The following is a 26598-nucleotide window of genomic DNA, read 5'->3' on the forward strand; positions in this document are numbered from 1 at the left end:
CAGTATTATATGAAATGTTAAAGGGTCTTATTTAAGAAGAAGGAAAGAGGATCAAAATATGAACAGTAAAATGGCAATAAATACGTATCTATTAACAACTGTATCTATAAGCAAGTTAAACTAGCATAACAGAAACAGACTTACAGATACAGAGAACTTTTTGTTGGCTGCCAGATGGGAGCGGCATTCGGAGGGATGGGTGAAAAGGGTGAAGGGATACAAATTGGTTGTTACAGAATAGTCATGGGAATGTAAAGTACAGTCAATAATATTCTCAGCCGGCCAGCATGACTCAGTGTTTACGTAAAGCGTTGACCTATGAACCAGGAGATCATGGTTCTATTCCCGGTCAGGACACATGCCTGAGTTGTGGACTCAATCCCCAGTGTGCAGCATGCAGAAGGCAGCCAATCAATGATTCTTTCTCATCATTGATGCTTTTATCTCTCCCATCCTGTCTCTTCCTCTCTGAAATCAATAAAAATCATTTTTAAAATAATAATATTCTAATAACTAGGCGTGATACTGGATAGGTGTAGGATTTAATGGGATAATCACATATTAAGTTATGTAAGGTTAATGGGGTATACAAAAAAAACAAACAAAAAAAAACCATACCCACAGAAACCATGAGATAACACTTCACATCTACTAGGATGGCTATCATAAAAAAATAAATAATAATAAATGTTGCTAAGGAGGTGGAAAAATTGGAACACTCAGACAATGCTGGTGGAAATAGAAAATAGTGCAACCGCTTTGGAAAACAGTCATCAGGTTCCTTAAAATGTTAGAGTTACTACGTGACCAAGCAATTTTACTCCCAAGTATGTACCAGGTATATACACAAGAGAAATGAAAACATATGTCTACACAAAAACCTGTACATGAATGTCCATATCAACATTATTCAAAATACCAAAAGTGAAATGTCTATCAACTGATGAATGAAAGTGTAATATAACCAAAAAATGAGATATTACTTGGCCATAAGAAAGAAGTTCTCATGCATGCTACAAAATGAACATCATGCCAAGTAAAAGAATCCAGTCACAAAATCGATTATATTGTGTGACTTTATTCTTTGTCTAATGTCTCTTCTATTCTATGATGCTTTTCTGGTGGATAAAAAACAATAACACATAGTTCTGAAAGCATGTAAGGTGCCATGAGGACCAAGAGGGAAATATAAGATGTGGCCCTCTTTAGGAGTCTGATAGAGGCAGAATTAGCATTCATGAAATAATCAAACTCCAGGGCAGTAATGATGGGGATAAATCAAATAAAGATGGTAAGGGCTCTGGTCAAAAGTGGAATATTCTTCTGGGGTCTCCCAAGTAAATTATTATATGGTATTTTTGAGGAGACAGAGGAAAGTTAGGCAGTCAGGAACCAAGACTATGGCTGGGAGGAGGAAATAAAATCAGAAAAGCCAGGTAGGTGGAGTTACTAAGGCAGGGAAGGAAGGACACACACACACAGGAGACATAAACTTTAAAATGTATGAATGTTGTTAAGACAGACCAGCTTGCAGATAATCAATCAGAAGGAAGTAATACATATAAACCAACCCCAAGGATGTTGCTAAGGCAGAATTCTTTGAAAAGAACCAATCAGGAGCTAGCAAGGCTGTATCTACCCCCTAGATTAAAAATCTTGTGCTTCCTCTGGCTTCCTCCTTCTTCCCAGCATGTAATGGATTCTTGACATTCCTGCGGTGGGGGAGCACATCCCTGCACCCACATGGCTTATGGCCAAGTGGGACTCCACACATGGACTAATAGACTTTAATTTACAGTGTGAGACATGGCTCACCTGTCCTAATTTCAAATGACGGACTAGAAAAACATGGAGAAAATTAGACTTTTAATAAACACTCTTGAGAGCGGACATCCATTGTACAAGATTACAAGTAGGGCAAGAAACATACCGTATTTACCGTATTTTTTGGACCATAAGACGCACCGGACCATAAGTCGCACCAGTTTTTAGAGAAGGGAAATGAAGAAAAAAAGATTCTGAAACAAATAGTGTCCTAAAATATTTTATGTGCATTAAAACCCAACATCACAGTCATAAACACATGTAATCAACCCTGTAAAGTAAACAGCAGCATTTAGAACCATTTTAGAGCCGGGCAAGCACACAGAGACCACACAGAGCCGGGCAAGTAAAAAAACTTTTTTTTTAAAGTATATGTGTAGGCTATATTTGAACCATAAGACGCAGGGACTTTTTCCCCCCACTTCTGGGGGGAAAAAAGTGCGTCTTATGGTCTGAAAAATACGGTACTTAGACCCTCCTCCAGTTCCTCATTGGCTGAGTACTATTTGATCACTTATTTCTTTTTTTCTTTTTTATTAATAAACCTTTATTGTTCATATTACTACAAAAGTTCCTCATTTTCCCCCCTCCATTAGGTTCCTACTCCACCCTCTGCCCTTTCCCCTCCCCCCATTGTCCCCATCCATAGGCGCACAGTTTATGTTCAGTCTCTTCCCGGCCCCCCTGCCACTCCTCTTTTCCCTGAGAATCATCAGTCCACTACCCTTCCATATCTCTGATTCTATTATATTCAATAGTTAATATTGTTCATCAGGTTTTTTAATTCCCTTGGTGTTTTTTTTGTTTTTGTTTTTTTAATTGGCTTCCAAAGGATAGTTTAAGGTCAAAATGAGTTTTGGGTGCGCCCAGATTCTATTCATCAAAATCTGGGTAAGCTTCTTATTTTTTGGTACAAGATTTAGCATATCGAGACCTGGGCCCTATTTGTTCCTCATTCCAAGCACAAGGATTAAGAAATCAATACTGATAAGAGGATTCTGCCAGTGCCCTCGGGCTCAGTTGATAAGAATTAAAAGAATGTCCTTGTGCCTTCTCAGGCAGCTCTCTACATCTCATCCTTTTTTACTAATTAAAATAAAATTTAAACATCAATAATAGGGCTCTAAAATTAAAAACAATTGCAAAGAATGCCAATGCAAAAACTAAACCACATACATGTTATTTTCAAAACTTGAATGTCAAGAGCAAAACTCTGGCTATTAAATAATAACAACAATGCCAATGCAAAACAACAAAATGAGAAATCAGAATTATGGACATATTCATATTTTTAGCTACTAAATGAGTCTCTTTTGTTGCTGGTGTAGATTTACTCAGAGTCCTTGGATTTGCTGCACATGACTTTGCAGAAGACTGAAAGCTAACAGATGCTAGCATGAGCAGGAACATGATTAAAGAAGTAGCTTCCACTTCAGTCTTTAATTTCTTCAGATGACTCCATGTTGGCACCTCAGTCCCTTGCATAGCCTTCAGTTTTCTTCTCCCACTTTGCTGTCATCTGGCAACTCTCCGTCCTTTTGGGTGAAAGGACACAGGAGCTTCTCTGAGTCCATTGTGATGACGGACATAACACTCTGGTACCTGAATTGGCTGCATTGCTCCTTCTTTCCTTTCATTTTGAACCCAGAGTTCGACTCCACAACACTCCGGGCCTGGATGCTGCTCCGGGCCTGGCTGCTCCGGGCCTGGTTGCTGCTGCTCCAGGCCTGGCTGTTCCAGGCCTGGCTGCTGCTGCTCCAGGCCCAGCTGATGCTGCTCCAGATCTGGCTGCTGCTGCTCCAGGCCTGGATGCTCTGGAGCAGGCTGCTCCGGGCCTGGATGCTCTGGGCCTGCCATTCTTCCATTATCCAGCTAGTCACATTCTAAGAGCCCCATCGGTCCCCCATCGCTCCCACCATCATGTTAACCATTGACCACTACTCAGTACCTCCTTCCCACGGTCCCGGATGACAGATGTCCTTCATATTAGTTTCAATCCTCAAATTGTTGTGGGAGCGGTAGACCATCTTGGTTTCTCCTCCCTATTTGATCACCTATTTCTTAATAGGTCACCTAGGTCTTGCTGTCTCCCATTGGTTTATTTTTTAAAATGTGCTGGGCTTTCTCTAGTTGCCTCCACCCCCTTTGTCTACGGCAGTGGTCAGCAAACTCATTTATCAACAAAGCCAAATATCAACAGTACAATGATTGAAATTTCTTTTGAGAGCCGAATTTTTTAAACATAAACTTCTTCTAACACCACTTCTTAAAAATAGACTAGCCCAGGCTGTGGTATTTTGTGGAAGAGCCACACTCAAGGGGCCAAAGAACCGCATGTGGCTCGAGAGCCAGTTTGCTGACCACGGGTCTAGGATAATCTTCTTAGGACAGGTGCTGTCAGCTTCGTGTACAGTTCTCATCCTTTCTCCCCACCCCCACATCCTGTTTACTCTGGGGAAATTAAGTAATGGCCTGGACACATGCTATTTCTTTTCTATGAAGATAAATCACAAGCATGTTTCTTACAGCATCGATGCTCTCAGTAAACTTTGGTTCCACTAACCATTTTTGTCCACAAATTCAATTCTTCAATTTCATGAAACAATGAACTTGGACTCAAACACCCACATTTTGGTTTCACTGTCATGCTTATCCATGTGGGTTTCCCCATCCCACAGTCAGAATTAGTTGCTTCCTCCATAGCATTTTATTCACAGTCACCTTATATTATAGTTCACTTTACATATATCTGGTTGCTCCCCCATGTAATACATTCCCAATGGACAAAGACAATGTTTATAATTTCTGTGTCCTTGAAAACCATTAGCACAAAGTCCTGCACACAGTTAGATGATAATTCATATTTGTCCAATTTAAATATTTACTTCACAAAAAAATATTAACACATCTTTATTGAAGCCACATCTAGTTAGCCAAATGGAGAACAGTATTTGTAGTAACTGAGTAGCCAACCTGCCTAAAAGCAGAATCCTTAGATTGTTAACATGACCTTCACATGACCTACATTTAGCACTCACACAATCTGGTCCACACCCACCTTTCTTTTCATAATCCTCAAGTCACAGGAACTGCTCCTTTTGCTCTTCAAGCCTGCATACTTCCTCACCAGAAGCTGTTCTCTCTGCCCCAGGTGCTACTTCATTCCCCAGTCACCTGGAGTCTGTGCTTAATATAAATAGTACTAGAGGCCTGGTACACGAAATTCGTGCATTTGGTGGAGGGGGTCCCTCAGCCTGGCCTGCGCCCTCTCGCAGTCTGGGAGCCCTTGGGGGGTGTCTGACTGACGGCTTAGCAACTGCCGCTGCACTCATCAGTCATGGGCCAGGCTTCTGGCTGAGCAGCCCTATGAGAGTGCATCTTCCCCCTGGTGGTCAGTGTATGTCATAGCAACCAGTCATTCTGCTGTTCAGTCAATTTACATATTAGTCTTTTATTATATAGGATCATTTCCCCGAGGCCTTCCTGAACTCCTCCTCTAGCCCAGATTAAATACCTTGTCATATACTTCCTCCAGTGCCCTTCACACACTTAGGTATTCTGTGATTATATATCTATCTCCTCCACTAAGGAACTCCCTGAAGCACTGATTATTTAACTCCAGTGATGTGCTGGTAAGTGCTTAACAATCTAGTCTCCAAAATTATGTTCATACAAGATGACTGGTGCATGAATTTGTGCACAGATGGGGTCCCTCTGGGGGGCCTGCAGGGATTGGGCTGAAACCTGTAGTCTAAAGCTGCCTGAAGCTCTCACTAATCCCAGCCCCATTGTGATTGTCACAGGCTTGCACTGCCACAGCAGCGCTCGTCAGCCATGAGCCCTGAATCTGGTGCCCTCCCAAGGGGAGTGGCCTGCAGGATTGAGCTGAAACAGGCTCCCTGACATCCCCTGAGGGGTCCCAGATTGCAAGATGGCACAGCCAGGCTGAGGGACCCCACCAATGCATAATCAGGCCGGAGAGGGACCATAGGAGGGCTCCAGGGCGTGTCCAGCCCATTTCAATCAGACCAAATCAGCAGGACCCAGCAGCAAGCTAACATACCAATCAGAGCATCTGTCCCTTGGTGGTCAGTGCATGTCATAGTGACTGGGCAACCAGTTGATTGTCTGCCTCCTGGTGGTCAGTGCATGTCATAGCAAGTGGTTGAGCAGCCTTAGCATATTATGCTTTGATTGGTTGTTCAGTTGTTCTGCCATTCGGTCTTTTTGCATAGTACCCTTTTACTATCTACAGTAATAAAAGAAAAGCATGCAAATTGACCATAACTCTACTATGCCCACAAACCATGCCCACCATCCAATCAGGAGTACGTATGCAAATTAACCCAACAAAAATGGCTGTGGCCACTGAGCAAGCAGGAGGCTTGGGTTTCCCTGGCGATGGAGGAAGCCAAGCTTCCTGGTCAGTCCTGGCCTCTGCTCAAGGCTATAAAGTTTCAATTATAGAAGATAAATAAATCCCTATAAAAATGGCAACAGCCATAGTGTGAGCAGGAGGCTTGAGTTGCCCCCAGTGATGGAGGAAGCTAAGCTTCCCACAGTTCTGGTCTGCCCTGGCCTCTGCTCAAGGCTATAAAGTTTCAATTATAGAAGATAAATAAATCCCAGATACCAGAGCCTCCGCTTGGGTCGCCAGGGAATATGGCCAGCCTACAAACCACCACAGGCTCCTCACTCAGGCCACCCCACACCCCAAGGGAACCCCTAACCTGATCCGGGACACCTTTCAGGGCAAACCAGCTGGACCCCACTAGACCTCTAACCTATCTAATAAGAGTAATATGCAAATAAACTATCACTCCAACACACAAGATGGCTGCCCCGATGTGGTCAAAGGTGGCTGCCCCCATATGGACACAAGATGGCCGCCACAAGATGGCCAGAAGGGGAGGGCAGTTGGGAGGGTACAGGCTTGCAAGGGAGGGCAGTTGTGGGCAATCAGGCCAGCAGGAGAAGGCAGTGGGAGGGTTCAGGCCTGCAGGGGAGGGCAGTCAGGGGCAATCAGGCCTGCAGGGGAGGGCAGTTAGGGGCAATTGGGCTGGCAGGGGAGTGGTTAGAGGGTGATCAGGCTAGCAGGCAGAAGCAGTTAGGGGCAATCAGGAAGACAGGCGAGCAGTCCTGGATTGTGAGAGAGATGTCCAATTGCCCGTTTAAGCCTAATCCCATGGGACATCCTTCGAGGGGTCCCAAATTGGAGAGGGTTCAGACTGGGCTGAGGGACATACACCCCTGTGCATGAATTTCATACACCCGGCCTCTAGTATAGGAGACTGCATTTATTATAAGTTTTACTGACATAAAAGATGCATTACATACAACAGTAAAAAGTATACAATATAGCCGAAGCCGGTTTGGCTCAGTGGTAGAGCATCGGTCTGCGGACTGAAAGGTCCCAGGTTTGATTCCGGTCAAGGGCATGTACATTGGTTGCGGGCACATCCCCGATAGGGGGTGTGCAAGAGGCAGCTGGTCGATGTCTCTCTCTCATCTAGCTCTCTATCTCTCTCTCCCTTCCTCTCTGTAAAAAATCAATAAAATATATTTTTTAAAAGTATACAATATAGTAATAAATATATAGTAATATATGATAAAGTATATAGCAATTAAATATATGATACTCTTTACTGCTAATTCCATATAGCCAATTGATTCTCACAGAATGCTGTCATAGACTTTTGTCTCATCTCTGCAGCCAAACTATGGATAAAATTGATAAGTGAATGGTAATTGATATTTTCATTTACTTTAAGAAACAACAAAACTGGAACAAGGAAGATGTATATCAAACATGATCTGAACAAATTATTTGCTGAATTGGACCCTAGTTTTCAACTACAAGAAAAATATTTCCTCAATTTTTAGGGTGCTATTCATTTTAAATTTAAACTACAAATGTTAACATTTCTCCATTACTTTCTGAGACAATGAAAAAAAACAACAATTTAAGCCATGATTTGTAGTGTCTGTTGGTTTCATGGTGTAAATATTCCCACCACAGCCAATTTCAAACCACCAATTTGACATCTCTGAACACAGACACATAACTGGGAAGAGGTGTGCCATCATTCATAATTACATAATATTTCCACCATGTGTCTACAAGAGATATAAGAGCATAGTCATTGCTAAAATAATGAGGAAGTAATAAGATCTGAGAATTTATTACCCTTGTTTTTAATATAATCTATTTAATTATAAGTTTATAGAATTCATTTTTAATAATGGCTGCAGAATTCCTGAAAACGTTACCACAAGGTCTGACTGAGCATGCTCTAGCCCTCATGGTTCACAGCTAACATATTCTTACTACTCAGAAAGTGCTCAATGCATATGTAAAGGAACAAAATATAATATAACCCTGTAGTGACTTCACTCCTAAGAATCTATTCCAGAGGCAATCTAGACTTTCCTGTAAAAAGATTTTCCTACAGATGGAAATTTCAAAAGCTACAGAAAATATCACAATCTTCCATATAACATATTATTTTTTAAAAGGGGGGTGGGCCGAAACCGGTTTGGCTCAGTGGTAGAGTGTCGGTCTGCGGACTGAAAGGTCCCGGGTTCAATTCTGGCCAAGGGCATGTACCTTGGTTGCGGGCACATTCCCGGCAGGGGGTGTGCAAGAGGCAGCTGGTCGATGTTTCTCTCTCATTGATGTTTCTAGCTCTCTATCTCTTTCCCTTCCTAGATGTAAAATATCAATAAAATATATTAAAAATGAATAAATAAATAAAATAAATAAATAAAAGGGGGTGGGCTTTTAATTCTTAGTATAAGCTCAAATGTAAGAAACAGTCTCTGATACATTCTCTCTGAGGTATTTCTTCCACAAAAACTCTTAGGCCGTGGGAAGTTAATTTGAAATCCTTCAACAGTCTGATTTGGTTTAGCACCCTGTGTGGCATTATTTCCCAGGGTGTTCCTTAGTTCTGGCTACAGCTCTGGAAAAACAGAGCTCAGCCCAGTACCTCCAGGCCCCAGAGGGCACTGTGCTAGTACTGAGAACGGCTGGTAGCTCACTCACTGGGTTTATTCGGGGCTCAGCTTGGGTCCTCTTTCTTTCTTTTTTTTTGTTTGTTAATCCTCACCAGAGCATATTTTTTCCCACTGATTTTGAGAGACAATAGAAGGCAAGAAGGGAAGGGGAAGAGAGAGGGAGGAAGGGAGAGGGAGGGAGGGAGGGAGGGAGGGAGGGAGGGAGGGAGGGAGGGAGAGAGAGAGAGAGAGAGAGAGAGAGAGAGAGAGAGAGAGAGATTGAGAAGGGAAAACATTGATATGAGGGAGGCAAATAGATTGGTTGCCTCCCACATGTACCCCAACTGGGGCCAGGGATTGAACCTGCAACCCAGGTATGTGCCCTTGACTAGGAATCAAATCCATGACCCTTCAGTGTGTGGGCAGACACTAACCACTGAGCTCACTGGCCAGGATTGGGTCATCTTCTTTAATTCTATCTTTTTTTTTTTTACATTGCTATTGCTACCCTCCCTTTGAGCTTCTTCCTCTATAGGGGTGTCGAACTCAATCAGAGAAGGGGCCAAAATCTAAAATCCAGCCTAAATCGTGGGCCGAATGGTTTACTGAACAGTCATAAACTGTCATTGTGATGGAAACGCAGCGGAGTGCAGTGATGACAGCGCGGTGCGGGCCACATTTCAAGGCCTGGCGGGACGGATTTGGCCCGCGGGCCTTGTGTTTGACACATGTGCTCTAGACTTTACTCCTCCTTGGTTCCCTATAGATTCCCCTTCCTAAAGCTGCTTTTGGTCCTTGGCTTTCCACCATCCACCCCACCTAAGCACTATTGATCCCTATCTAGATCTATGCCAGACTACCTGAATGCTCATTTCTACTTACTATCCTTATGACAAAGCATAAAGTAATCAGCAACTGCACTGTCCTTCAGACCATACTAGATCTCTATGCCTTTGATAAGCACCAGCATGTCCCAGCTGCTCCTTTAAGAATACAGATTTTTATCTTCACAGACTGTAATAAGAATAAAAGGGAAGAATGAAGTTTCATATTCCCAAATCTATATATATATAAAGGCTAATATGCAAAGTGTCCCCTCAGGAGTTCAACCAGGAGACAGGGAGTTGGACCACTCGCTATGATGTACGCTGACTGCCAGGGGGCAGCACAGAATGAAGGAAGGCCCCAGCCAGCAGCCAGAAGACCCCAATCAGCCCTGATTGTCGGTCAGGCCTAGGGAACCTACCATGACCAAATTTCGTGCACTAGACTTCTAATCCTATATAATAAAAGGGTAATATGCAAATTGACCCTAATGGTGGAAAGACTGGTCGCTATGATGCATACTGAATACCAGGGGACAGACGCTCAATGCAGGAGCTGCCCCCTGGTGGTCAATGCACTTCCACAGGGGAGCACCGCTCAGCCAGAAGCCTGCTTATGGCTGGCCAGTGCACTGGCAGTGGCAGGCGCTTCTCCAACCTCCGTGGCATTGCTAAGGATGTCCGACTAACAGCTTAGGCCCTCGCAGGGAGCGGGCCTACGCCATTAGTCGGACATCCCCTGAGGACTCCCAGGCTGCCAAAGGGATCTCTGACTGCCAGCTTAGTCGCCCAGAAGCAGGCCTAATCTGTCAGTCGGACATCTCATGAGGGGTCCCAGACTGTAAGAGGGCACAGGCTGGGCAGAGGGACAACCCCGCCCCCTCAGTGCATGAATTTTCATGCACCAAGCCTTTAGTATAAAGTTAAATTTGCTTTTTCAGATTATGCACATGGCTCTTCTCCCCAGAAAGCATGGTTGCTTTTAACAGCATATGAGCTCCCTCTCCCTTCCACTCGTCCTATTCCTCCACCTGTTCCAAGCAGTACACACCCAAGGTTCCACTACACCTATCCTGGGTTTCTAACCCTTTTTCCTTTTCTAGTCACCAATGTCCTCATAACCCTCCACTGGAAATTATTTCAAACTGCCTGCCCACAGGCAGTGCTGTCTTACCCAAGTACTTTTCACATCGTGCCACATTCTTATTTAAGAATCTAAGGGTCCCTATCAAAATCTAAGAGAATATTCCAGCTCCTAGGAAAAACACAAATATCTAGGGATCCAATGGGTACAATGTCTCTACTTCATACAGAGGGGAGAAAAATATGAAAAAGCAAATAGACAAAAAGAAAACAATTGGAGGTTCTTGAAAAGGGTAAACAAGAGTTCCTTGTACTATTCATATGCTTTTCTATAGTTATATAAAGTAACAAAAAAATAATCTAAATTCCTCATCTTAGCATCATGTTTGACAATAAAGAGTTCCTTCTTACTAACCACCCCAGTCAAGCTGGCCTGTGATGGTCACACCTCTACCTACCATCTTGATTTTGTCCTTCTCTTTATACCTCGATTCAGGATTTCCCCCACCACTCCTGACCAACAACTGCTTCCTTTACTTCTTCCAGTCGTGCTGAAGAAGGAAAATAATTAACATTTATCATCTGCTACCAGCCAGGCTGATATCATGCTTGGAACCCATTGTATATTATTTTATCTAATTCTGCTAACAACTCTAACATGGGAGTCATTAGCAGGAAACTTGGTGAAATTAAGACACTGGTCCAGAGCAAGCAAGTAAGAGATTAATCAAAATAAAGAAGCCAAAAATGGAAAAGCCAGAATAAAAAAATCAGAAATTACCATTGAATCCTATGGGATTTATGCTAGTGAATGCAAGTATCTGACAAGATAAAATTAATATAATCAAAATTAGAAGGGGAGTTGGAAGCAAACTATGAATGAATACTAGGAAGTCAAAATATCTTGTCTAAAAATGCAAGTTGTTTAAAAACATTCTAAACTATTACATTTTGTTTTGTTTTGCAATTTTAAGAAAGACCCTGACCTAATTACATAGTCATTAAGTAGAGAGCTGGAATGGGAACCCAGGTAGGCCTCTGCTATCCATAGCTGACCACACCTCACTATTTCCATTTCCTGACCTACAACCTACTCATTCACTCAATGCATACGAGGCCCTGTTCATAATGCTAGGGATACATAAGAGCAGTGTCGCCAACCTTTTGGACCTCACAGTTGGTGACCACTGCATTAGAGAACGAAACAGATAAAGCTCTTCAACTTCACGAAGCTTCCATTTTAGTGGGAGAAAACACAATAAGAGCAGTAGATATCAAACACGTATATAGCTCTTATTCTATTAACTCATTTAATCTTCATAAAAAACCTGAGTTAGGTATCATTCTTACAAATGAAGAAACCAAGCTAAAGGGGCTAATCTACCCAAGGTGACTAAAGAAGTACATCAGTGAAGACAAGACTTAAACCTGGGCAGTCTGGATCCAGTGCCTCTCCATAAACTTTAAGTAAAGTATGCTGGAGGGTGGAAAGTACCCTGGAGAAAGAAAAATATAAAGCAGAATAAAAGGAATGAGGAGTTCTAAGGAAAGGGGGACATGTTGAAATTTTTACTGGATGGCATGAGAGGCTTTCATGGAGAAAGTAACATCTAAAAAAAAGGAATTCAATGGCTAAGGGAATTAACCACCTTGGGGAATAGTATTTCAGGGAGAGGAAATACTGTGCAAAGGTCCTAAGGCAGGGGCATATCTGGAGTGTTGGGGAAAACTGTAAGGTGCCAGAGAAGCTTGAGTAGAGGGAGTGAGAATATAACTACTGCATTTATACATATATATATATATATATGTATATGTATGTGTGTGTGTGTGTGTGTGTGTGTATTTTTTTTAATTGATTTCAAAGAAGGGGTGTGAGAGATAGAAACATCAACAATGAAGAACCAAGATGGCAGTAAGTAAATGCAGGTACTTGCAGCCTCCCACAACCACATCAAAATTACTACCAAAATACAGAACAACCATCATTCAGAACCTCCTAACAGACGGCTGAATGGAGGTCCTACAACTAGAGAATTAAAAAAGAAAGCACATCTAGACTGGTAGGAGGAGTGTAGGCACTGAATGGGCTCGTCTGACACCCATATGTGTCTTTGGGGGAGAGATAGTTACTGTGTAGGCTGCCCAAAATGTAAAAACCAGTGGAGATTGTGGCTGAGTGACAAGGAGTCTGCTGGAGTCCCACATGTCTCTCTTAAAGGGCTGGCCCACAAATTGACTCAAACGCAACCCCTATGAGCTCTAGTGCCAAGAGGCACTGGGGGACCCAGACACATACAGGGAAGACTAGACTGTCTGACATCAGGACAGAAACTCAGGATCGCTTTCTCCTAGACTGGAGTGTTCACAGGGATCACTGTTCCTGTGCTGGGACCTACTCTGTCCCAGAGCTGACTGGCAGCCATATCTGAGTCTCCATCAGCCTGGCTCAAACTGTTTTCTCAGCCCTCAAGATTTCCTGAGACCCCACTCCATCAATTTACAGCCCCACCCATGCTGTTTGCAGCAGCTTTTCCATATGAATGGCCTGTAATGGCTCAGGCTTCAGACTTTGCTAAAATCACTCAAACAAGCTGCAGCTGATGTCAGCGTGCCCCAAACCTATCAATAAAAGGTTGAAGATCTGGTACTAGCACCAACCTGCCTTGCTTCACAGTTGGGCCTCACCTGGGCACCTCTAAGCCCAATAAAAATAGCAAATAGGGGTCATCTACAAATCCCTCTGTAGTTTCTGCCAGGTGGCCCCAGGAAGTGGCTGACATTGCAAGTCCCTGGAGATCCTAGAGCCAGTGCACTCAGTAGACAGCTTCAAATAATAGCAGATTACAACTCTACACATCCACAAGTGACACAGTCCTGGTGCAGACTCAACAAACAGCAAAGCCCTACTGAATCAAGTCCTGCTCCATAGGAGTGTTTTCTGCAGCTCTCCCCCTGTAGCCACAGCTGGTTCTCACAATGACACCATCAGCAATTGGCCGGGAGGTCAATTCTTCACAGTGACACCAGCTGCAACCAAGCTCAACTACAACAAGACTGTGCACACAGCCCACACAGAGGTGCAACTAGAGTGCTCATCTCAGGTGACTCAGGGAACTGAATCACTGGGCCCTACAAAACACCTACTATACAAGGCCACTCTACCAACTCCAGGGGACATAGCAGTTCTACCTAATACATAAAAACAAACAGAAAAGCAGCCAAAATGTGGAGACAAAGAAATATGACACAAATGAAAGAAAGCAAACTACTGGATACAGAGCTCAAAACCACAGTTGTAAGGTTAGTCAAGGATCTTCAGGAGAGCTTCAAGGGACTTAGTGAGACTTTCAAGGATCTTAGTTAGAATTTCAAAGACGTAAAAAAGGGCCAGTCAGAAATCAGGCATACACTAACTGAAATAAAAAATAATTTACAGAGATTCAACAGTAAAGGATTCTAAGAATCAAATCAACAATATGAGGAAGCAAAAAACACTCAAGCAGAAGAACAGAGAGAAAAAAGAATCCAAAAGTATGAAGACAGTGTAAGAAGCCTCTGGGACAACTTCAAGTATACCAACATTAGCATTATGGGAGTGCCAGAAGGAGCAGAAAGCAAGATATTGAAAACCTATTTGAAGAAATAATAACAGAAAATTTCCTCTACCTGGTGAAAGAAATACATTTAAGTCCAGGAAGTGCAGAGAGTCCCAAACAAGAGGAACCCAAAGAGGCCCACACCAAGACACATCAATTATTAAAATGCCAAAAGTTAAAGACAAAGAATCTTAAAATCTGCAAGAGAAAAGCAGTAGTTACCTACAAATGAGCACCCATACAACTGTCAGCTGATTTCTCAACACAAACTTTGCAGCCCAGAAGGGAGTGGCAAGAAATAATGAAAGTGATGAAAAGCAAGGACCTATAACCAAGATTACTCTACTCAGCAAAACTCTCATTTAGAATTGAGGGTCAGAAAGAGAAGCTTCACAGACAAGAAAAATCTAAAGGAGTTCATCACCACAAAATCAGCATTACAGGAAATGTTGAAGGGTATTCTTTAGAAGGAGAAGGAAGAGGAGGAGAAGGAGGAGGAGGAGGAAGAAAAAAAAAAGGAGGAGGAAGAAAAAGAAGAGGAGAAAAAGAAAAGGAGTATGAACAATGAAATGGCAGAAAATACATACCTATCAACAATTAAATATAAAAGTAATCAAACAAGATATCTAATCAACGAAATAACAGGGTGAATAAAATAGAACCAGAGGCATGGAAACACAGAACAGACGAAGGAATCTCAAAGGGAAGGAGGAAGAGGGCAGGAAGAGATTAAGCAAATATCTTATATGCATACTAAAGGCCTGGTGCATTAAATTCGTGCACAGGCGGGGAAGGGGTGGTGGTGTCCCTCAGCCCAGCCTGCACCCTCTCCAATCTGGGACCCCTCGAGGGATGTCCTATGGGCAGTCGGACATCCCTCTCACAATCCAAAACTGCTGGCTCCCAACTGCTCGCCTGCCTGCCTTCCTGATTGCCCCTAACCACTTCTGCCTACCAGCCTGATCACCCCCTAAGCACTCACCTGCTAGCCTGACTAATGCCTAACTGCTCCCCTCCCAGCCCGTTTGCCCCCAACTTTCCTCCTCTGCCAGCCTGGTCACCCCTAACTGCCCTCACCTGCAGGGTTGATCGCTTCCAACTTTTCCTCCCTTGCAGGCCTGGTGCCTCCCAACCCCCCCCCCCCCCACCCATTGGCCATCTTGTGGTGGCCATCTTGTGTCCACATGGTGGCAGCTATATTGTGTATTGGAGTGATAGACAATCTGCATATTACTCTTTTATTAGATAGGATAGAGACCTGGTGCATGGGTGGGGGCCAGCTGGTTTATCCTGAAAGGTGTCCCAAATCAAGGTGGGTGTTCCCTTGGGGCATGGGGTAACCTGAGCCAGGGGCCTGTGGTGGTTTGCAGGCTAGCTATGCCCCCTGGCAACCCATGCGGAGGCCCTGGTATCTGAAATTTATTTACCTTCTACAATTGAAACTTTGAAGCCTGGAGCGGAGCCAAACCTCCTACTTGCTCTGTGGCTGGCAGCCATTTCTGTTTGGATTTGTTTACCTTCTATAATTGAAATTTTGTAGCCTTGAGTGGAGGCCTAGGCCTCCCAGGGTGTGTGGAAAGCTTGGCTTCCTCCATCGTCTGGGAAACCCAAGCCTCCCTTCTGCTCTCTGTGGCTGCAGCCATCTTGGTTTGGGTTAATTTGCATACTCGCTCTGATTGGCTGGTGGTCGTGACTGGTTGGTGTAGCTGAGGTATGGTCAATTTGCATATTACTCTTTTATTAGGTAGGATCAGCAAAGGCTAGCTCTGACTAACAGCACCTGGTTCTATCTGCCACACCAACAAGTGAGGATGACAGGCCTGGAGGCCTATAAAGGCAGAACCCAGTAGCATCCATGGCTCTTAGGTTGCATGTGTGGTGGGAACAGAGAGGGCAAGGCAATGGTGGAAGATCAGACCTCCTAAAATAGTTATATCTAGAGAAGTAAAATTTTAAATTCCTAGAGAAGAAATTCTGCAAAATTCTTATACTGTGAAGAATTAAATTTAAAATTAAATTTAGGATGTATAGACACACACTGTATTTTGGAAGTTAATCTACATTTCTATACATCAAGCTTTTTTAAAGCAAGGGAAACCTTTAAGCTGATGATCCCCTCTCTGGGGTCACTGTCATGGACAGAGAGAACTTTTCCTTAGAGCATGTAAATAGGTCTAAATGTTATTACCACACTGAGTCAACTCAATATAGCAGAGCAATTGTCAGAAGTTGCTTACCTCATTTCTAGAAAATGTAATTTCTATTTGAATGAACTTAAGGAAGATGAAGGAGTGGGAGGCTACCAGCAGGTTCCAAGGTCCCTACAATATTGTGGTTCTAGGGTGAGAAAAGAGCCTTGGAGATAACATGGTCACCTCTAATTTCCAAAACAGCAGTTAAGTAACTCCATACCCAGGACTACTCCCACCCATGCTGAAACACCTGGGAAAGAGCACAACCTGACAGCAGGCTCCTCTAGCAAGGGCTGCCAATCCACTGGAGCAGTGACTCCAGGAAAGCAGTGACTGCAAAGACTGTCTGCCAAGTCCAACAGATCCACAGTGATGATGGGCCTAAAGGCAGGCTGCAGGAAGAGGCGGTGGCCCCAGCCTTTCCTGGGAGCCAGCAGTCCTGGGTTGTGAGATGGATGTCCAACTGCCCTTTAAACAGGCAGTCGGACATCCTTCGAGGGGTCCCAGATTGGAGAGTGTGCAGGCTGGGCTAAGGGACACACACCCTTGTACCTCAGTTGCAGTCTCCATCCCAGAATTTGTGCACCAGGTCTCTAGCTACTATGTAATGGTCCATAGGAACCATTTATCTAAATGGTGTTTATAATGCTAAAAGGCAGATTGATTTTTCCCCTACCTCTGTATGTCTGCTTTTGAGAAAAACCTATTTTGAAAACAAACTAACCCATGTCACTAGTTAAAATCTTCCCTTTTTCTTTTTCACAGGGAAATAAATGAGTGATCAGTAATGATCAAACTGGGTAAAAGGTTCTGTTCCAATCAGTGGTTAGGATCCCAGACTATTTTGGTTAAAAAAATAAATACATGAAATAAAAATCATAAAGTAGCTGAGCTTGGGCAATAAGAGGTTCTAGGTCTTCAAACTAGAAACCCACACTGAGCAAAAGGCAGAGTAAATCATGTTACCTCCATTTGTTCACCTATAAAATGGATATAATATACTGTACTAAACTTTGATGACCTCACAAAAGTAAGAATCAATGAGATAATAGGTTTTGAAAAAGCTTTCACTTCTTCAAAGGAAAAGCATTAAGTAAATTCAGAGCATGATTATTATTAAAATGTAACACCCAATAATATGATGTAAATAAGCCATTGATGTTTCTTACTCTTTTAAGAACACTTCGATAACTTTTAAAATATTATTTTTTTAATTTCAGAGAAGAAGGGAGAGGGAGAGATAGAAGCATCAATGATGAGAGGGAATCATTGATAAGCTGCCTCTTCCACGCCCCACACTGAGGATCAAGCCCACAACCCAGGCATATGCCCTGACAGAATCTAACCGTGATCTCCTGGTTCATAGGTCACTCTCAACCACTGAGCCACTCTGGCTGGCCTTGATAGCCTTTTAATCTGTTCACATGGAGCCTGCTAGAAGCAACAGGAGGTAAACAGCAACTCTTCACAAAGCCCAGGTCAGAGGCAGAGCCCATCAAACTTAAGACTGCCCTTACTTGCCAGTCAGGCCTCTCCCATCCGGCCCAGCTCTGATGCCAGTGCCAGAAATTAGGAAAGGTTTATGGTTCCACTTGGACATGTCAAAGCAACAACCAAAATCCTCACCCACACACTATGCACCAGACCCACAGAGTTGTCCTTAAGTGTGTACCATCATTTCTGAAAAATTGCAATACAAGCTAGGAGGAAGTGCTCAATTTTTCCTTGTTTGATTTTCATTTCTAGGTCCAGAGGTTTGAGTTTCATTTTATTTATTTATTTATTTATTTATTTATTTATTTATTTAAAATATATTTTACTGACTTTCCACAGAGAGAAAGGGAGAGGGATAGAGAGCTAGAAACATCGAGCAGAGAGAAACATCGACCTACTGGGGATGTGCCCGCAACCAATGTACATGCTCTTGACCGGAATTGAACCTGGGACCTTTCAGTCCGCAGACCAATGGTCTATCCACTGAGCCAAACCGGTTTCGGCTGAGTTTCATTTTTAACCTAACATAAAAATTATAATGTGAGAGCTACAGATTAGGGTGAGAAGAAGACTGAAAGGGCTAATTTTCCTAACTTAAGAGGAGAGCATGCAATCAAACTGCATCCAATTTCATCATCCACAAATGTTCAGAGAGAAAAAAGATTACTTACATTTATTAAACATCTGCTATGTACTCTAGAGCCTATTTTCTCTCCTACACTTAGAAACACCACAAACAGCCATCACCAGGGAGGGAACTATACCAAGAAGATGGGGGTGGAGGAATCACAATCTGGTAATCAAGTCCTAGGTATTTCAATGGTTAGTGTTGTGAACACAAAGAGTATTGGCTAAAACCAAGTTCAAGTTCCTAAAGATCCTTTGCAAGAGGAACTCCCAAACAGAATTCCTAAAATTCTGGAATTAACTCGTGCTATTTAATGTACTATTTTAAAAGTTTAAAAAAAAAATTTAAGCCTGGATCACAAGAATTCAATGTAGGGATAAAACAACATGAGCCAGATTTCTGACTCGAGCACATCTGACAAATACGGAATTCATAAGATCTTCTTAAAGGCCTTTTACAGATGTGCTCACAGGGAAAGGCAACCACAACAATGAAATGGCATATGTGTGGCCAGGTAATGAGAGCAAAGCCTTCCTGCTGGCAGCAACAATTCTCACTTTTCTCACTAAAAAACCCAACTCATTCTCACTCCTGGGTTACAAGCTTTTATCCTAAATGATTGTCTATGTTGAAAACTGTCAGATGGGACCAAATACACATTGGTGTTCTGATGTTTAAATGCCATTCCCACATCCCACTAAGAAAAGAAGTGATAAGCCTTAAAAAAAAAAAAAAAAAAAAAAAAAAAAAAGACACTATTTACAATACACCTCCAATCCTCTGCACTTCATGTAAACCATTAACATTCCTCTGCATTAACGCATTTCATGTAAACTATAATTAACGTTTGCGTGTTCACCAACATTCAAAGAACATAAATATGGTTCGTATTCAGTGGAAACGCTTTCCCTGAATTATGACTGTGGAGAAAAATCGGCCAAGATATAAGGCCAGTCCATGCCCCTGGACAGGATGAGGTAAGAGGTCCTGCCTGAGGGCCCAACAAACTGCGATGGCTAGCTTACCATCCTCCCAGAACCCCACAGCTCATGCTGCCACAGCGTCTGCTTCCGGTTAACACCCGGTGAGCCTCTGATCTGAGTACAGGGTTTCTTGAGGTGATTTGTAAAGTAGGAATTTCCAATGTGCCACGCAGACCTCCAACAGCGAGGTCTGGTGAAACAGTTAGGGAAGTGGGAGAGGGTGGCTCATAGATAAGTGATGCATGTGGCCCTGTCCGAGAAAATAAAAGGAAAAAGAACTTGAGGGTCCTTTCCTGGACATCTTCCACACAGACCGCAACAGCCCACTCAATCTCCGCCAGGCCTGCAGGCCAAGGCTCTCAGGACAGGACCGCCCCGTGGAGGCTGACGATCCGCCTGGCCACAGGCGACTGAGGAGGATCCAGTCCTCAGCTCCGGAGAAGGCCGGAGGCCCAGCAGCGGGGAGGCCCCACCCACCACCAGCCTCCAGAACCTGCACCAAATGCATCCCACTCTCCAAGTCCCACTTCCACAAAGTGCTGAAACCTCCCTGGGACTCGGGACCCGCATGTCTGCGCCGCACCCAATTCCAGGGACCCTGAGGCCGGCCCCGCCGGAAAAGGGCTTGGGAAGTCCGCCAGAGGAGGCGCCAGCCACACAGTGGCCCCGCGCCCTCGGACTGCCAGGGCGGCAGCGCCTCGGCCACATATCGGGTAGTTGTGATCACCTGCTCCAGGCCGCCCGCCGTCGTCCGCGGAAACCCCGAGCTCGGGGTGCAGCCCAGTCCTCACATCCGCCTCATGCTGCTGTGTTCACCTGGCGCCAGCGACCTCTGGCCGGCCCTGGCCACTACCTAGCAGCCCGGCAGCATCCGCGAAGGCCACTACACGGAGCGGGCAGCCCAGGCAGCGATGAGGCTGCCGGCTGGGAGGGCACTTGGAAGGGCAAGGGCTGCAGCCCTCCAGCGCGACCAAAGGACCCCAGCCTTGGGGGTGACAGATCTAACTGCACTTCGGGAAGTGCCACGTAGCTCTCATATTCCGAGACGCTGTTGCTACCTGCAGACTCCAACAGTGTCAGAATCTCACGGTTACGGGCAAAAGGTAAATAAATAAGCAGTCTCCTCCCAAGTCCCCTTTTCTACTCCCCCCCTGCACGGTTCACATGGTACATTCCTCAAAGCCGGGTCCTGGCGACAGAGAGCAGTGGATTGGTTGGGAATCTTGGAAAGGGACTAGGAGACACCAATGGGAAAACGTGGTGGGCTGCCAGATGAGGAAAAGAGAGGATGCACTTAAAGGGGACTCGTTTGTTGTTCTCAGTACCCGCCTCACAGCAAAACTAGAATGTTCTTCCTTATCCTATCCAGGTGGAAAACAAAGAAATTAGGAGAATCCTCAAATTTTGGGGTTAGAGAGCTAAAAGAAAATGTGGACAGAACTGAACCAGATATAAGTGTGTGACTTTCGGTAGGCTATTCCATTCTCTCGGACTCAGTTTCCTCATCTAATACAATGAAGACATTAAGCAAGAAGTAATCTCTATTGGTCCTCATATTTTGTGATCCTATGATCCTTTTTAGGGGATTGACAATATTTACTCTTCAATATTCTTCCATGTGGGTATGCTCCACCATCCTAAAGAACTTTGGTTGGAAGTTGGTAGACTTTCTGACACCAAATCCTTTACAAAGACAGTATCAACCACATCTTTTGTAAAGACAAATTAAATATTATTTCTGAGTCCCTGCTCTCTTAAAATAGAGCATTTTTCTTATTCTTTCTTATATGTGGAGAGTCCACCCTCCCCGTATAAGAAAAATCTCATAATTTCTACTTTTCTAAGAGTCTCCTCTTCCTCTTCTCTCCTCACCCACATAATTAGACAAAACTTTAATTAATACTCATTTGCCTGTTAAACTGTCCAGAATCCCTGTCTTTAACAACAAATCTCACTGATCAGTCCTCATTACAATTAATAAAGTGCTCCTCTCTATCTGAAGTCTGTGAAGGCCAGTCAGCTATGCATAACCAAATATGCTTTCAGTCATGCTACTTGTCAAATTTAAGACTTTGAAAACACCCTCTTGAAACCTAGTCTGCTCTATTTTAGAGCAAGTGGTCAGGCCTCATTTAGGCTATCAAGCTTCTTTTTTCAGAATTTTTAAACCTCCCATCATCTGGTCACTCCTACATCCACTCAACCTTCTTCCAAATTTTATCAGTTGTTTGGATATCATTTCTACTCCCAGACAGACAACTAATCTATTATTCAGAGAGCTCTGGAAAGTCCAGTTCCTCCATGAAGTCTTCTTAGGTTGATTAGCAGAAGCTGCTAGTTTACAGAGCTCCCATTACTATTCTGAGCCCCCATAACACTGATTTTCTGCCCCAATATGCAATTTTTATTAACATATTTACTTCTCTCATTCATTTAAAACAGCAGTTTACATTTATTAAATGCTAGGCACTGTTTGAAGTGCTTTTCATGCACTATTTCACTTTACCTTGTGTCAACTCTATGAAAAGTTGTTATTCTTCCTGTTTATATAAATAAAACTAGAAGGCCCAGTGCACAGATTCATACATTGGTGGGGTCCCTAAGCCTGGCCTGCATCCTCTCACAATACTGGACCCTTTGGGGGATGTCAGAGTGGCGGTTTTGTCCTGATCTCCACAGGCCTGGTCCAGACAGGAAGGAGCCTGATCCTGTGCATTCAGTGATCAGTGCATATCATAGTGACCAATGGACTGGTGGAACAGTCAAACATTGAATGGTCACTTAGGCTTTTATATATATAAACTAGAGGCACGGTGCACAAAATTCATGCAGGGGGTGGGTGTCCCTCAGCCCAGTCTGAACCCTCTCCAATCTGGGACCCCTTGAGGGCAGTCAGACATCCCTCTCACAATCCAGGATTGCTGACTCTCAACTGTTTGCCTTCCTGCTTTCCTGATTGCCCCTAATCACTTCTGCCTGTCAGCCTGATCACCTCCTAGCCACTCCCCTGCCAGCCTGATTGATGCCTAACTGCTCCTCTGCCAGCCCTATTGCCTCTAACTGCCCTCATCTGCAGGTCTGGTCACCCCTAACTGCTCTCCCCTGCAGGGCCGGTTGCCCCCAACTTCCCTTCTCTGCTGACCTGGTCACCTCTAACTGCCCTCCCTTGCAGGCTTGACTGCCCCCAACTGCCCCCAACTGCCCTCCCCTGCAGGCTTGGTCCCTCCCAAATGTGCTCCCTTGCTGGCCTGATTGCCTAAAACTGCCCTCCCTTGCAGACCTGGTCCTTCTCAACTGCCCTCCCCTGCAGGCAATTTTGTGGTGGCCATCTTTGTGTCCACATGGGGGCAGCCATTTTGTATGTTGGAGTGATGATCAATTTGCATATTACTCTTTTATTAGATAGGAGGAGGCATATAGAAGCTGATTTTCCTAAGTGTACATAGTGAGGGTCTAACTCTTCATAACACCACAATAAATACTGTCTCCAATATCTTAAGAACCTAATGCATTCCATACAAAAGATAATGTCGTATGTTTATAACATGTTTTACATTTATTTTTATACCTATTATATAATTTTAGTTTCAAAATAATCATGTGGTGAGGGTTAGGAGCAGTTTGTTTACAGGCAAGGAAGAAAGCTACATCTCAGAATGGCTGGCCAGTAGGCTAAGGTAATAAGCCTGGTGAATAATGAGTCTGTTTTTCCAAGTTGCATATTTTTCTTACTGAAATCCTTTAGTTAGCACAACTTTTTCTTTGTATCAAGTAGAAAATGATGGTAGCAACAAGGGAACAAATAAAACATAGTAAAACTCACATCACGGGATCCAGGGACTTTGGTACAAATTCTTACTGTGGGAACAACACTAGTCAAGGAAGGCTTCCGTAGAAGGAGAAGCACTGTGTATTTCTTTTTATAGCCACTTGTTTTTATTCTATCAATAAGGCCAGGCCTTTGATGCATCTGGCAAATTTAATAGCAAAGGGCAACAAAAACTATCCACTGCCTATAGTGACTGGAAATAGAATCTGCCCCATGCCTTTGAGGAAGAGATTGCTATGTGCAGCAACGCTACCCAGCAATTCAGGTAAGTTTCCAACTTGCTGTTTAGTAAAATATCCTACTCCATTTACAGTTGTAATACTGAAATATAAGCTGAGCGAATGGTTTCAACTGATTTTTTAAAAAACTGTCGAAATTCTCACAGGGGTGGACACACTAGCAAAATACAAAGTGTGAGAGCCAGTAAGGTTTTAATATCTATTAAGAAGACTCAGCATGGTAATTCTGAAACCAGTACTTCTGAGTTACTCTTTGCCTGGCTCAGCCCTAGTCAGTTCAGTTAATTTTCTACTCCCATAGCTCTCTTGTCTTCTCAACCTCAGAGAGCTCTAAAATATCTCTGTTTATTTGAGTGTTTTACTTATGCATTCTAACATTTATTGGGCACCTACTATGAATAAAGAACTCTCAGGTTGTGTGGGGTTATCCTGAGAGATCACATGCATGGCTGATAGTTACTAACTGAATGAGGGTGATAAACATCAAATCCATTTGGTGAGGAACAGTTAAACATACCCTAGAGTAGGAGAAAGAGCACTAGGCTGAGTTCTGGGGGAGGAGAAGGGAAGAGGAGATGGGCATGTGTGATGAGGAGAGAGGTTGAGACATACATGCCCATCTCCTCTTCTTATATTTTATTTGTATATGTGTATGTATCATTTTTTTAATCTCACTTTTAAACAAAATTTGATCAAACTACCTTGCAAACTACTTTTCCCTTTAGACTAGGAATTTTGCTATAGCAACATAGTCTAAAACATGATTTTATTTATTGTTTTAAAATTTAATAAATCTTTATTGTTCAGATTATTACACTTTTTCCTCTTTTCCCCAATAGATCCTCTCCACCTGGTTCCCACCCCACCCTCTGCCCTTACTTCCCCCCCCGTCCTCATCCATAGGTGTACAATTTTTGGCCAGTTTATTAACACACCCACCACTCCCCTTTTCCCCCAAGAATTGTCAGTCTACTCTATTTGAGTTCATAATCTTCAGTCTTAATTTTTGTGCAACATTGTTTTTCAAGAAGATGTTTCTATTTTTAAATAATCAGATGGAATAATTAGATTAAAAATGAAGTGTAATATGAATATTACAGTAAAGAAGCAATGGACATATACTAAAAATGTTGCATGTTTTGTTCACAAATTTGTTTTAAAGTATCTGTTTATTGGTCCTAGCAAGTTATTCTAATCTTCATATGCCTATTCTCTATTAGATAATAATTTTACTTTGACACTATGAGATTTAATAACTATCTTCATATATTTTAAATAGGAAAGTATAAAATTTGTTGTGGTGGTTTTTATTCGGCTTAGAATGTGCGAGCTAGGAAAATAATATTTGTTGATCAGGGCATGTCACCATCATAATAGACATTCAAATATAAACTTATTTAAATATTTTATCATATTAGGTCAACTAATGAATGAGCAAATATTTTACTTTCATTAAAGAAAAGGTTAAGAAAAGTGATATCCACTTTGATAGAACATACTATTTTGGGGAAAGGATATTGCTTGGTTGAAGTTGTAATTATGTTTGATTATTTGAGTCAGTGTCATAAACAGTTTTACTTTTTTGTTATTAAAGGAAGTGGCCCACTTCCTGTTACAACTGTATAATATTTGATATTCAGTCATAAAAATGTTTATTTTGGTTTAAATTTTAATGTTTAACTCACATTTGATTAATCTGTACAAAAACATCTTGAGAGTGAGAGGTTTGTGATACAGAAGCAAGACACAGAGTCCAGGCGACTAAAGAGGGGGGAGGTCTCCGTCCTTGTCCATGCATCACTGGAAGGAAGGGAGGGAGATGCCAGCTGAGAGTAGAGAGAGGAGGGGGAAAAGTGGGAGAAGCAGGATGAGAAAGGGGTGCAGGAGAAAGGAGGAGATGAGCACCAGAAGAGAGGAGCGTTAGGGGTGTCGGAGAGCCCAGAGCCCCAGCCCGCCCGCCCATCCATCTGCCCACGCCTGGGACCCACCGGGCGTGATGTCCAAGTCCCCCATCGCATGGCCAGGGCACACCACCCTCCACCCTCCACCCGCCTGTACTGAAGCACCACTGCCTCTGACCGTCCCCCACCCTGACCCGGGCCGCCTTTCTCCTCTGGATCCACAGAGTGGCATTGGCAATCAATACTAAAAAGAAAGCATCATCTCATTTTATAGACGGGAAAGCTGTTGCCAGTTATACATGGATGAACTGAGGTTATAAAACTTATCACCAGAAAGACATTGAAGGTATTTGACCAAGGAGGAGAAGGAATACCACATAACCAGACATCCTGAAAAGAGAGACCATGGGGAGACAAAGAAATAGCCCACACATGAAAGAAAAGCAGGCATCACCAAAAAAGGAAATAAACGAGTTAGAGGCAAGCAACCTACCAGAACAAGAATTCAGAGTAATGATCATAGCATGGCTAAAAAGAATGGAAGAGAAATTTGACGATATAAATAAGAAACACGAGGAAATGAAGAAGAACCAAGAGGAATTGAAGAAAAACCAAGAGGAAGTGAAGAAGAACCAAGAGGAAATGAAAAATGACATCGCTACTATGATGGTATATGCACCCAATACAGGAAAGCACCAAGAGTAGACTAGAAGAAGCAGAGGACCACATCAGTGAGCTAGAAGACAACATGGAAAAAAATACCCAATTAGAGCAGCTTCTGGAAAAAAAATTAAAAGGCAGGAGGAGAGCCTAAGGGAACTTTGGGACAATACAAAACAAAACAATATTTGAATAATAGGGGTTCCAGAAGGAAAGGAAACTGAGGAAGACATGGAAAAAGTATTTCAAGAAATAATGACAGAAAACTTTCCTGAGAAGAAAAAACCCACACAAATACAAGATGCTCACAGAGTCCCAAGCAAAATGAATCCCAGTAGACCGACGCCAA

At 43.1% G+C, this 26598-nt stretch overlaps 1 protein-coding gene across 18 annotated transcripts in view; it reads right to left on the reverse strand.

Moving 5' to 3' along the window:
• Positions 1–20697, reverse strand: part of MICAL3 (microtubule associated monooxygenase, calponin and LIM domain containing 3) — a 262563-nt gene extending 241866 nt beyond the window's left edge. For 6 of the 18 annotated variants that reach the window (XM_045588548.1, XM_045588555.1, XM_045588551.1 and 3 more), the window contains exon 1: positions 20348–20697. The gene's annotated coding sequence lies outside the window, so the exon portion shown is untranslated. The remainder of the gene's footprint in view (positions 1–20347) is intronic. The other 12 variants (XM_045588557.1, XM_045588552.1, XM_045588549.1 and 9 more) reach the window with 6 other exon arrangements.
• Positions 20698–26598: the final 5901 nt, after the last annotated feature.

The sequence above is a fragment of the Pipistrellus kuhlii genome, unplaced genomic scaffold, assembly GCF_014108245.1.
Source record: "Pipistrellus kuhlii isolate mPipKuh1 unplaced genomic scaffold, mPipKuh1.p scaffold_m20_p_3, whole genome shotgun sequence".
Lineage (NCBI taxonomy): Eukaryota > Metazoa > Chordata > Mammalia > Chiroptera > Vespertilionidae > Pipistrellus > Pipistrellus kuhlii.